Source organism: Argiope bruennichi, chromosome X1 (genome assembly GCF_947563725.1).
Source record: "Argiope bruennichi chromosome X1, qqArgBrue1.1, whole genome shotgun sequence".
Taxonomy (NCBI): Eukaryota; Metazoa; Arthropoda; class Arachnida; order Araneae; family Araneidae; genus Argiope; species Argiope bruennichi.
Window position 1 is genome coordinate 27,549,928 of NC_079162.1, and position 12,560 is coordinate 27,562,487.

General features: G+C 27.9%; 1 protein-coding gene across 1 annotated transcript in view; it reads left to right on the top strand.

Annotated features, from left to right (window-relative positions):
• The first annotated feature begins 1,022 nt into the window (after positions 1-1,022).
• LOC129959444 (uncharacterized) overlaps positions 1,023-12,560 on the top strand; it is a 47,553-nt gene continuing 36,015 nt past the window's right edge. The window contains exon 1 of the mRNA XM_056072276.1: positions 1,023-1,181. The gene's annotated coding sequence lies outside the window, so the exon portion shown is untranslated. The remainder of the gene's footprint in view (positions 1,182-12,560) is intronic.

Below are 12,560 nucleotides of genomic sequence, written 5' to 3' on the forward strand. Positions count from 1 at the left end.
TGGTCTGAGAAGTTATTGCGGCATCCGCTGAATGATCTTTCTCAGGATTGAAATTAATAATGATAATAAAAAGAATTTGAAATTTAGTGTTATAGAAGAACAATTAACCTTCTTAGATATTTTATCTATCAGATTTGAAGTAAACCAAAAAATTAATTTGCGATGATATTTTCAAAGAATTTGCTGTGAAATATGAATCAACATTAAACAAAAATCGCGTTATAACCGTATTGTATTAAGTCACAGATCAAATTATATTCGGTAAGTTTATGAACTAATTATTTTATTATTTGATTTATTAATATATATTTGTATGATTGACGTGTTAAATTTATGAAAAAATAACTTTATTATTTATTATTTTTATGTTCCCTTAAGTCCGAAAAATAGCAAAATAGCATCCTTTAAGTCCGAATAGCAAAATACAATAAATTATTATCTTTGCAGTACGAAATACGCGTTTTTTCCCAAGACCCTGTTTTTGTTGGGCCATTCCTGATCAAAGGGTTGACTACGGGATTTTGAACGTGATGACTCAAAAACCGACAAATTAGATGAATATAAATTGGTGAATGATTTTGACATCACAATTATTTGTTTACATCAAATTTTTTATTTATTTTTTTGACGGAAAGAAGCCAAATGTATACTTGATTCATTTTTCTGCTCCTTGAAGTTTACATCAAGTTGTGCCATATTTGCACACATATGAAAGTAGAGTACATCTAATGTTTTAAAATAAATGCTAGATAATTAAAAAAAATCAATAAAAATTGGTATATATTGCTCAAAACCGAGACACTTTTCATAAATCAATTGCAATGTTATTTTTAAAAAATATACACACAATTTTAATTATTTTTCTTCGCACTCATTTGAAGAGAATTGTGCTGCTTTACAGGGATTAGCAGCAGTGATGAACGCGCATGTGTGAGGTATCGTTCATTTATCTGTTGGTAGAGAAAAACCATTTCGTATTTCCTCCTGTTCTGAATGTAGCTCAGTGATTGGTTGAGATATTCGTCATTGCTATGGCAACCCCTGGAACTTGTTGCCCATCCTCAGTGGTCGACTTGTCAGTGTCGAAGGAACTGCAACATGTGCTGCCGGTTCGGATAATTACAGTTTTGCTGAGAATACGAGTTTTGTAGAAGTTATTTATCGTTCGACATCATATTTTCGTAAGTATTTGATTTTTTTTATGCAAAATTGTTTAGATGAATGCTTTGTGATCTCTTAATTCAGCTGGTTAAACCTTTTGCATGTAAGTTGTTTAGTTTTATGAAAATTTGTTGGAAAAATAACAGATGCTTAAAAACTTTCAGTTAGCTTAATTGTGTTCGATTTGATTAGTCGATTGATTTTAATTGATGTCGCTTAAGATTTTATCATATCTAAATTGGAACTTCAATTTTAATTATTATTAAAAAAAGTTTTACGTAGTTGCCCTTTTTATTTTTTTAAACCGAAAATTTATTTGAAGAATTGCGATAGTATCATAAAAATCTGCTCTTTAAATACTTTGAAACTGATTTTGTGGAAAATAGAACATGTGATATTTCATTCTAATTAATTATGATTGGTTTAATGAATTCATTAATTTTTGCCGCTCTATCTCATCAGTATAAATAAATCATGACTGATCGATGTATGTTGTTAATATCATAACCACATGACAGTTGAAAAATTATCGTGTGTAATGAATTGTTTTTACTTTATGTTATAACTAATAAAATATCTTGTATTCTTAATTTTTTCTTCATTTAAAAGCTATATCTGACGTGTATGAAAAATAGAACCTTTTAATTCTTCTTTTTTCTTTACGTAAATTCTGTAATTGTGGTTCTCATCTTTATGATATTATTATTTTCGTGTTTAAATTTATCACTTAAGTTTTATATGAAAATAAATGAGCATCTGATGTTTCAGTCGTAATTTTGGCTTTAGAATGAAACCGAGGCTATTTTTTTAGACAATTGGGTCGCTAAACTGACACAATGCCTGATATTGCTCATTTAAAGGGACTGATAAAGAGAAGGATGATTGTGAAATAATGGTGGAAAAGAAAAAGGTCACTATGTTTAAGTTCCAGCTGACAGGATTTAAAGCAAAACGGTCAACACTATATTGTAGATCACGATTTTTTCTGAATGTGTGAATCAGATTCAATAAAAAATGAGTATTTAATCTTAGGTCATTTCAAATTCATTGAACTAAAAAAAAAAGAGATGAATGGACCGTCAATAATTGAGCAGTGGAAATTGTCTAACTAGAACGTTTTTAGATCGCATTCTTCAGTATTTCGTAGTTTTTCTAGTGTCTTGAATGTCCTATTATCATAATGTTAAAATATCGCAGATAATTCAAATTTATTTTCGGTAATTCTGATCCAAAATGTTAAAAAAAAAAGTTTTTGTTTCTGAAATATTTTTTTTAATGAAATACATCTGTATCTTTTGCTTCAGTAATTGTAAAAAAAGAAAAAGAAAAAAAAATAATCAAAGCCCTTAATTTATTCTAGGACTTTATTGCTGTACATTGTATTAGGTCATAAAAATAATTGAAAATTTCATACTTTTTGAAAAGAACTTGGATATGAATTATATAATTTATTTTGAATTTTTATTGTACGATTCAAATACTCAAATATTTATAAAAAATATTTTTTTTATTGGAATTATTTTTTAATGTTAAAACGTTTTAATTATAACTGTTATGCGTATTTATTAAAATTAGTAGTTGCTTATTTGTTAACTAATTATGTATTAAATAGTTATATATATATTTTTTTACTACTATTTTCAATTAAATTCTCTTGCTGTACTTATTTTTAGACACAGTTTCCCTTAATTTTTAATTTTGGATAAATTAGTTTTTTGTAATCCCCACAAATTAGACGAGTATTTTAGTATACTTCATATATGTTGCTGTTTAAGTGCATAATTCAGTTATTTCATAGATTAGCTAATCATTTAATTAAATAACTGACCATGATGTATGAAATAAGGGGTTTAATACTTTAACAATAACATTTACATTCTTAACACTTTTTAAATATAAAATCAATGGCTTGTCGAGGTTGGCAATATGGGGTACAGATGATAAGAATGCCAATCTTAAATGAGTGTCGTGTTGTATTATATGCCATCTATTTTCCTCTTAAATCTGGGGAAGGGAGGAGAGGGAATGATGAAAAATATTTCGTCTGAACGCTGCTCATTACGCTACTGTATAAAAGGATTTTATTCAGAATAAAAATTAAGTATGTGTATCATATTTGATTATTATTATTTTTTTATTTGTAGGATTATTAATCTACTGAGTTTGTTTTACCATTTTTATTATTTTACTTGAATTATAATTAATATAGGAAATTGTTTTTAAATATTATTTTGTAAATACGAATTGGTTATTTAAGCCTTTACATGTTTTAAACGCAAAGCTAAAATTAGGTTGTTTTTTTATTTTAATTTTTTCCAAGCATATGCCTAAGCTAAATCCATTTCTTTGCAGCCAAAATAGAAGTACAACTATTTCACTTTTTGAATTAAATATGACGTACTGGCAGGACGCTAAAATAAAAATACTATTCCCCGGGTGTAATTTGTATTTGTTATGTTCGTGGTTTTATATAATATTTTATTTATTTTCGTTAAAATTTTGCTGAAACTTTGAAATAATACATTTGTCCTGATCGGAATAAAAATTAATTAATTCATTAAAATTAATAGATAAAATAATTATAATGTAAATTTTGCTGGCTGAAAAGGGAAATAAATTTTTTTCGGTTACAGTGCCACCGCTATTGCTACCTGAAATAGCTTTTTCTTATAGAATTTTTTTTTATTGTGAATATTTCAAGTAATCGTATGATTATGTGAAATTTCATTGAAGGCATATTTTGTTTTACGTGTTTCCTGTTCTCATTTGTGTTTTTTGTGGCTTTCGTAATTTTTTGTGTTTTGCGGTAGCTGCGTGAAAGATAACTGTGGCCTTACATCTTCATTATTTAAAAACTCAATTGCAACAAAACGCTGTGCAATTATTGTTATATAAGCGTATGCAACCACTATTTGTGCCGCCCACTAAACCATTTCTTTCTTTCTATGTGTTTTTATAAATGTTTCATAGTAGAATTTTTTCTTCTTCTTTTGTAGATCTAATCTTGTTTTTGAATAAATGCAGTTTTTTAAATGTCAGTCCAGGAGTTCATGTCAGATAAATAAATAAACGATGAATTAATTATTAAAAAGATTAATTCAATGTTAGCTATTTGATTAATCGAAAAAAATGTGATTCTAATCAAGATAGTTTATCAAATATCTTACTACGGAATACATTGGAACTTTGCTAATTTAAAACTGACGAGACTACTAAAAAAATTGGATTTATATAAAAATTTGAATTTGAAAAGAAACTGGGCCAAAAAATTAACAGAAAGCGGTAGTGTAGACTATAAATGGTAATAAAGATTTATTTTTATTATTTTAAAGTTTCTATGAATAATTAATAAAAACGGTAAGTGATTTTACTGAATAGAAATAATAATTATAAGTAAAAATGAATAATTTAAAACGTACAATTTCATTAGTCAGTAATGAAATTATAAGTTGTTTTAATAAACATATAATGTGCAGCTTTTGAACACAATAGTCGTGCATTAAAACTTCGAAATAAACAAAATAAAACTAATCTAACTAGTTTTTTTTTGTTTTGTTTAAAGGTAATAAGTCTTTTTATAGCTTGTTTGATTGAATACATTATATGACAGTAGTCTTGGAGTGAATTAAGGGCCTTAAAGATAAGATCTAAACGCACTTACGATTTCACATAGGAAACAAGGTACAAACGTCTTTAACTAAAAAAGTCATTCAGGAAAAATTTGCAATTTTTAAAATTGAATTCTAATTATATATCAGCAATTTGTTAATAGAAGACTCAAAGGACTTGAGATAAAAATCGAATTCCGATTAGAAATGTTCGAATTAGCCATATTCCACTGTATTTATATCTCAGAACAGTAAAAAAAATATATCAATCTCCGTGAATGCCGCACGCATTTTAATCTTTTTCTCACTTTCAAGTCACATAAATTTAAAAGATACATTACTGATTTCATTTTACTATATCGAATTTCCAAGCGCTGCATGCATCCCATTATTTCAAGCTATAAATATGTCCCCAGGTGACACATGGGTTGATAAAAAGCTTCATCTATTATACCCTTTATATCACCCGGATTTCTCCATCTCAACAACTGAGTCTATTCGCCGTTATCGAACTCATCCTGGGTTAGAGGTGTTAAATTTCGAAAACCGGCTGGTTCCTTGAATAATCAGACACTGTCCATGCTGCTCTGAGACGAATGGACGGTTTTTTTGCTTGTCTACAATACATGTTTTTTTTTTTTTTCTCCTTTTCTATGAAGACCTTGCACATAACAGTTACAGACGTATATCGTAAATGTCAGCCTGGAGACACGTAATATACCCCTCAACTTTCCAGAAAGAGGGGAAACGCCACACCCGCGCTAATTCCCAAGGTCACTGAGTGTCTTGGTGGGCCCTTCAAACTTCTTGTCCCATGTTAAGAGTTTCTTTGTTCCGATTCATGAAGTGAGGTTTATTGCTGACGGTCCTTTGCTTCTGGAATAATTGGCCATTTTGTCATGAGTATTTTCCGTCCAATAAATTTTTTTCTCCTTTTTTTTTTTTTTTTGTTTTAGCTTTAATGTGCCGTTTTCCTAGCAAACGACGAATAAAGTCCTTACTGAAACAATTTTTACACCTTCTTCCAGACATATGGACTCGAAAGTCAATGTCGTATTTCTGGGAATGTCAGCTGTTTTTTGACGTATTTTCCCACGCGACGCTTTCAAGCGATGCGACTGGGAATTGTAAATAGTGGAATGGTCTTTTCGTGTACATTCTTGCCGACATTTCTTTAGTTGCGCAATGCGATATCAAAAAATATTTCGTTTAATGGCACGTACGCTTTTGCTTGCTCAAGTGAGTGCGTTGGATTAGGATAAGTTTACTGAAGATGTGCTGTTCCATTTTATGCTTCTATCTTTAATCTTAATGGGTTAAATGTGCCACAAAATTTCAGCACTGTAAAAAAATAAAGCAAATTTATTTACAGTATTTATACGAACCTTTATTTACTGTTATTTATCCAGTAAATAACGGTTCGTGTAAACACATGATAATATACGTTTCACGTTATAGAAATTTTATTCTTTGTTAAATTTTGCTAAAATATTAAGGTAGGAAAATTCATTTACAAAAGTTTTTCATATGTATATTGTTTTTAAAAATTTATATTGTCATATATCAACAAACATGCTTAAAAACATTATAAAATAATTATAAAACATACAATTAATTTAAAAATTACATATAGATACATTAATAAAAGAAAATGTTTAAGTAATGTAAATATGAAGTTGGAAAATAATACCGTTTAGATTTTTAATTTACAAATTTCTCTATAAAAGTGTTTTTTAGAATATGTATGTTTAAATTATATAGAAGTGTATGTTTAAAATGATTTTTTTTTTCAAAATTAGCTTTGACAGCATTTTTATACATGCTTATATTAGACTGCTTTAAACGTATATTATCATGTGTTTATTAGATTTAACAGGTTTTTATAAGAAACCTTGTTTCGTGAAGCATTAACTAAAATTGATATCTGTGCTTCTGCTTAGTTATGTACTTTTAAAAAATGTAAATTATTCACTATAAACATTTCTAGAATAAGATAAATGAATATTTTGTTTCAAAAATGATAAGAAAAGATATGAATATAAATTGCGGTTTAGAAACGAATTCGTAGTATTAAAAGCTCAATAATTTTTTGGTGAATCACTTAAAAATATTAAAAAAGATGTTATTTCCATATGGAATATGTGTAAATACATTGAAAAAAATTACAAATAAATATGAATCATACAAACAAATGACTTATTAAGAAAACGTTAAATTGAATTAAAAAAAAGATGAAAAAATCACCAGCATAACTATAAACTGCTAGATTTAATAAAGAATTCGTTAAAAAATATAATTTGCTATATCTTTAAAAGAAACTTGTACTCATCAACACATATAAAACGCTTTGCTGTGATGTTGTTTTGTATATTTATCCAATGTTGTCAGTTGTAGATAAGGATTCTCTGACAGTTGCTAATGACAGATAACTGAAAGAGGGTAAACGTTAGATAGCGAATGAATCATGATGTGGATAATTCGATTAACAAAGATTTCAAATTTCCGCAGCAAAATAATAACGCGATCAAATATTGCATATCATTTCTCATTTTTTAAAAAAATTATCTCCGATATATAGTGTAAAAAACCTTTGCAATTATCGAAAAATTCGATCTTGAAATTTTAATAAACTAGTAACGCCTCAGATCCCCATCAGTTCGAAAAACATTTGTCATAAACATCTGTCTGTAAACAAATCAACTCAAAAATGCAATAAGCTGAAAGGAGGAAATTTGATACTGGCTCTATATATTAAAATGTATAAAAAAATTAATAATTTTAGGTTACTGAATTGATTAATTTGAATTATTAATTAATTAATAATTTTAATTTAATTTAATAATTTTAAGTTATGACAATTTAGTCAATCAGAATTGTTATTTTATTTCTGCATCATTAATGATTTTGAGCTCTATTAGTTAATTGTAAAGCGTAAACATTTTCAAATATAAAGTCACAAAAGTTCTTGTGTGGTCACGAATTTTTGTTCTTGAAACTTAGTCAATTTTTGAAGATGATATCCAAGGTCTCGCTGTGGCTAGTGGAGAACGTTGGAAGACAGCCTGCGGTATTTGACAGTAATTAGCTATTCTATTATCTGCTGAAAATCATTGTGGTGATAATCCAAAATTCATCATTTTGATAAAATAGCGATTGAAATATTATTTTCCCCTTATGGCGAATGAGGGTGAGGAATTGAGATAGTTTTTCTACACTTTTGCTCTTGAAAAAGAATTTATTCAAGTACCATTTGTTGATCTTGAATTGGAAAGCGATTTTGGGATTTTGCCATTGTAATTAGAAGATACACGTCTAAATTATTTTGCATTGTCACATTATGCATACGCTATGGGTTCATTAGTTTGACAGTTTGGTAGCTGGCATGGTTTGGTATTTTGATACCAGGCAAATAGTGATCATCTAATCCATTATCTCTATCCAATCGGAATAAATAGTTCTTCGAAAACTGATTAATATAGGGTTTAGCGTTAGTTTACTAGAGATAAGGGCAATTGGCAGAATTGTAAATAACATACTTGTTCTTAGCAGTCGTACAACCGGATGTGGAATGATGGTCGGTAATGAGCGTATGTTAACGACTTGTGCGGAAATGCTTCGTATGGTTTCTTTAGCTTGCCCCTTTACCCTTTAATTTATTCTTATTTTTAAATATGATTTCCATTTAACGCGAGTAATCCTAATGAGTGATATTTCTTCAAATATACATATTCATCACCATTTATCATCATCAAATGTTATTGAAGACATTTAGAGGTGATTCATTTTTTACAAGTGTCATTAAATGAATTAACTTTACTCTTAAATGATCTTATTTAAAGGTATATTTATTTAAACAAAATTATCTGAAAACGATCTTCTTTATTTTTCGGCCATTTATCAGAAACCGTATTATCAGCAACAATAGAATTAAAAATTACTTTTGTTTAAATTTTAATTTCCCTCTTGTGGTATTTTGATTCAGTTCCATTTCATAACTAGGAGTTTTTATAAGCTTTTTTTTTTTTTTTCAATTTTACAGCTTATTTAACGTAATGAATTTCCAGAAACTGTCAATATTTACTTGCTATGACCCACCGAACATTATGAGTTTTTTCTTAAGGACTTATAATTTCGATAATAAAGTTCCCATATTTTGTATCGCCGTGTCGTTTTCACTTACGTTCCTGCTTTGTTTGTATGTATTACATCAAGTAATGTAACAGAACGTGTTTTCTGAAATTTGTAAATCATTTCTATAGATTTTTTTTATATATAAAACTGTAAAAATATATTTATCTCTCTCTATATATATTAACATTTCTCTAGTATGATTTTCAAGTTTTAAGTTTCTTTAGTGTTCTTTTATTATGATTGCATTCTGTTTAGCAGTCGTTATGTCTTTTTCTGGTGATGGAAAGGGCGACACTGAAAGCAACTGTTTATCCACTTGTTCATATAACGTTTTGAACAGAAAGCAATATTTAACATAATGCGCAAAGCGGAAAATATTAATAGAAATATATTTGAAATAGTAATAATAAAAATAACGGAATCGAATGCGTAGGCATCAGAAAACCGCTGGAAGAGATTTAAAGAAAGAAAAAAAAAAAAAAAAAGAAAAAAATGTAATATAGTTTTTTTTTTTTTAGAATGGCTGCAGTAACATCGACAAATATCAGTATAAACATTGAAAGATATATTTATTAATTTTGGATAATATTAATAAAAAATGACAAGAATGGTTAATTTACTTTGAAAAATAACGTGAGAAAAATAGTTTTTAAAGCACATCTTTTTTGTATACTAGAAATAGAAAATGTTTCATTTTAAATCATTTTCTGCTTTTTAGTCATTAATACATAATTCATTACTATAAAAATTATGGAATGTTTTAATAAATTCTTTCCTCAAATCGAATTTTTTTCTAAACAGTACCACTCAATAGAATAAATATTTAATTAAATTAATAATTAAACATTTTAAAGTTCTTAAAATGTCAAAATAGTGTTTTATCGTCGAGAATACATAACTGTACAAAATTTCAAAATTCTACCGAGTCAGGAACTGAGTGGAAGATAAATTGCAAAACACCATCTTCAAGGGCATGAAACAAGTTGAATCAAAGTTTATAATAGAAATTAAAAGCATTATATATGTTGAGTGCTATATCTGCATAATAATCTTATTTTGGAACTGGACAATTCTTGAAATTTTTGTATTTGTTTATATTTCATGGTATATAAAAATACCATAATTTATTGTACAATTATCTAGAATTTATTACCATTCTAATTATATTTTCTTAAAAAATAACTGTTTAATTATCATAAAGCCTTGTTTCCAGTATTTGAAATAATATAAATATAAAATATGCTAAGGAAACATGAATTCATCTTTTAGCGATATCATGTTTATACTAAATGAAAACGTGCAAAACTCTCAAGCTCTGAAAAACACATTTAAAGTTTGAATCAGTAATAAATGCTTATTATTTTGATTAATACAAATTTTAGTGATTTCTTTTATAAGAAAAGTAGAAGTAAAAAGAAGGGGGGGGGGGGAGAGATCGTAGAAAAAATGTGCTATCTAATAAGAATGGGAGGGAGGGGGTTTGGAAATCCAAAAATCGATATTTTGGATGAAATTGCATTGTTCATGCGCACGTGTGATGTTTTTATCTATACAAGGAGAAATCCACTTTCGATTTGTGTTCGATTTCGATCCCAGTTACTTTCCCGTTTCCCCTTATTTCTGGAGTGATAGCTTTATCTTATCTCATTATTATTTTTTAATATATATCCGCATTTATTGATGTAGAAATGCTTTGAAAAATGCGAATATCATTCTAATTCAGTTATTTTTAATCTTATTTATTGGAATAATGATAAGAAGAGCACGAGCATCACTGATTGGTATTATTACAATAGAGAAAAATTCGGAAACTTTGAAACTACTAGCATGCATTTAATGCATGCCAGGTAATAAATAATGAAAAGAGGCTTATGGAATAAGTTATGAAAAATAGCCTTTTAGAAATCTTATTATCTTGGAAAAAGAAAGAAGAAGAAAAGAAAGCCCCAAAAACCCCAAACTTAAAAAAAAAAAAAAAAAAAAAAAAAAACATGAGTTAAAGGGGTAAAAAAAATACTGTTGAACAAGATTAATTGTATTTAAACCTTGATGAGTAATTGAATAACAATTTGTGTTAGGCTACTTTTTTTTTTTCGTTCTATTTTTTTATACTTGTTTAAAATCATAGGCCATTTTAAATCCCAATATACATACATTAAGTGCTTGCGATTACATCTATATCCGTGTGCAACGAAGTGAATAAATGTTTATGTTCATCTCTATGTTAGAGTTGATCGCCAAATTGTAGGGTAGTATTGAGGTGGAGTAAACAAAATGTGTAAGATTTCAGCAAACAATATTTTTTACCATCACAAACTGCCTTCTGATTTGCTAATTTTTTAAAAAATAATTCAGGTGAAAGACAGTTTTTTAGAACTCACTTTTAGAAGTATGTTGAGAAGATAAAATTTTCTCATTTTAATTATTTTCTATTTTTTTGTCTGAAATTATAAATATTATGGATTGTTAAAATGTATTTTTCTTCCCTTAAATTAACTGCCAGATGTCATCAGACGTATAGAATTGATATTTAATTAAATTAAGCGAAAATATTAAGATAGTATATTGTCACCAAAAGCACACGAGTGGTATAAAATTTCAAAATTCTTAACATATCACGCAGTGAGGGAAAAACCGATTATAAAAATTCATCTTTACAAATATGAAACTAGTCAAATTAAATAAAAGTTAAATAGTCAAATTAAATAAAAGTTAAATAGTCAAATTAAATAAAAGTTAAAAAAAAACAATGGTAGAGTGATAAAGCAGAATGCCAAATTTCAACTATCTAGCTCATTATGAGTTATCGTGTTAACATTCTGGGCACTATGCATGGATGAACAGACAGAGACTCTTCTTTGTCAGTGTCGACCAAAATTTGTCAGAAATTTATATTTTTGGTTCAAAAACTACTTACCAATATTCATTCATCTAGCTTATTGCCTTTTTAAGTCATTGTATTCTTAAAAGGATCAACTTACGAATAAGATGGACATAACGCCACAAATGTTTTTTTCTCGGAATTAAAGAGACATAAAACGTAGAAATTTATAAAATATCTTTTTAAAAATTTTTGATTATTACGGTACTCTCTCTTCTTGTACTTCGCATATGCGAAAGCATAAATGTTCTCTTAATTTTCGAAGTAAATAGTTTACGGTAATTCAAGATTTAAAATCAATAAAGCATGCTTAAACTATGTTTATACAAGCTTGTATTTCATAAAAACAGTTCATTATACGTCATGATGATAATATTAAAAGCACACTAAAGAAAACACGCATGGGCACGATTGGCTGCTTAGTTATTTAGCAAATATAGGAAAGAAATCTCTTTTCCAGACAAAGAGGCTTTTATTCTACTGCCTTTAAACAGCATTTGACTTAGAGAACCGCTAACAGCGGCGCTGCTTGAAGTCTTTTTAGTTTTTATTAAAAGAAAGAGTAATGATCATAGGGGTTACGAAGCGGCTTAACCCTATATTTGACGACAGCTTTATGAGTGGCAATATCGAGATAGGAACCCAGAGCAATAAGTTTAGAAAAAATGAAATAAATATAGAAAAAAAAAAAAAAGAACTGATTAGTGTAAGGGGAGTCAAGAAAATTGATACAAAAGAAATACTTTTATGTTTATTAAGATATTATGCCGATAAAGAGG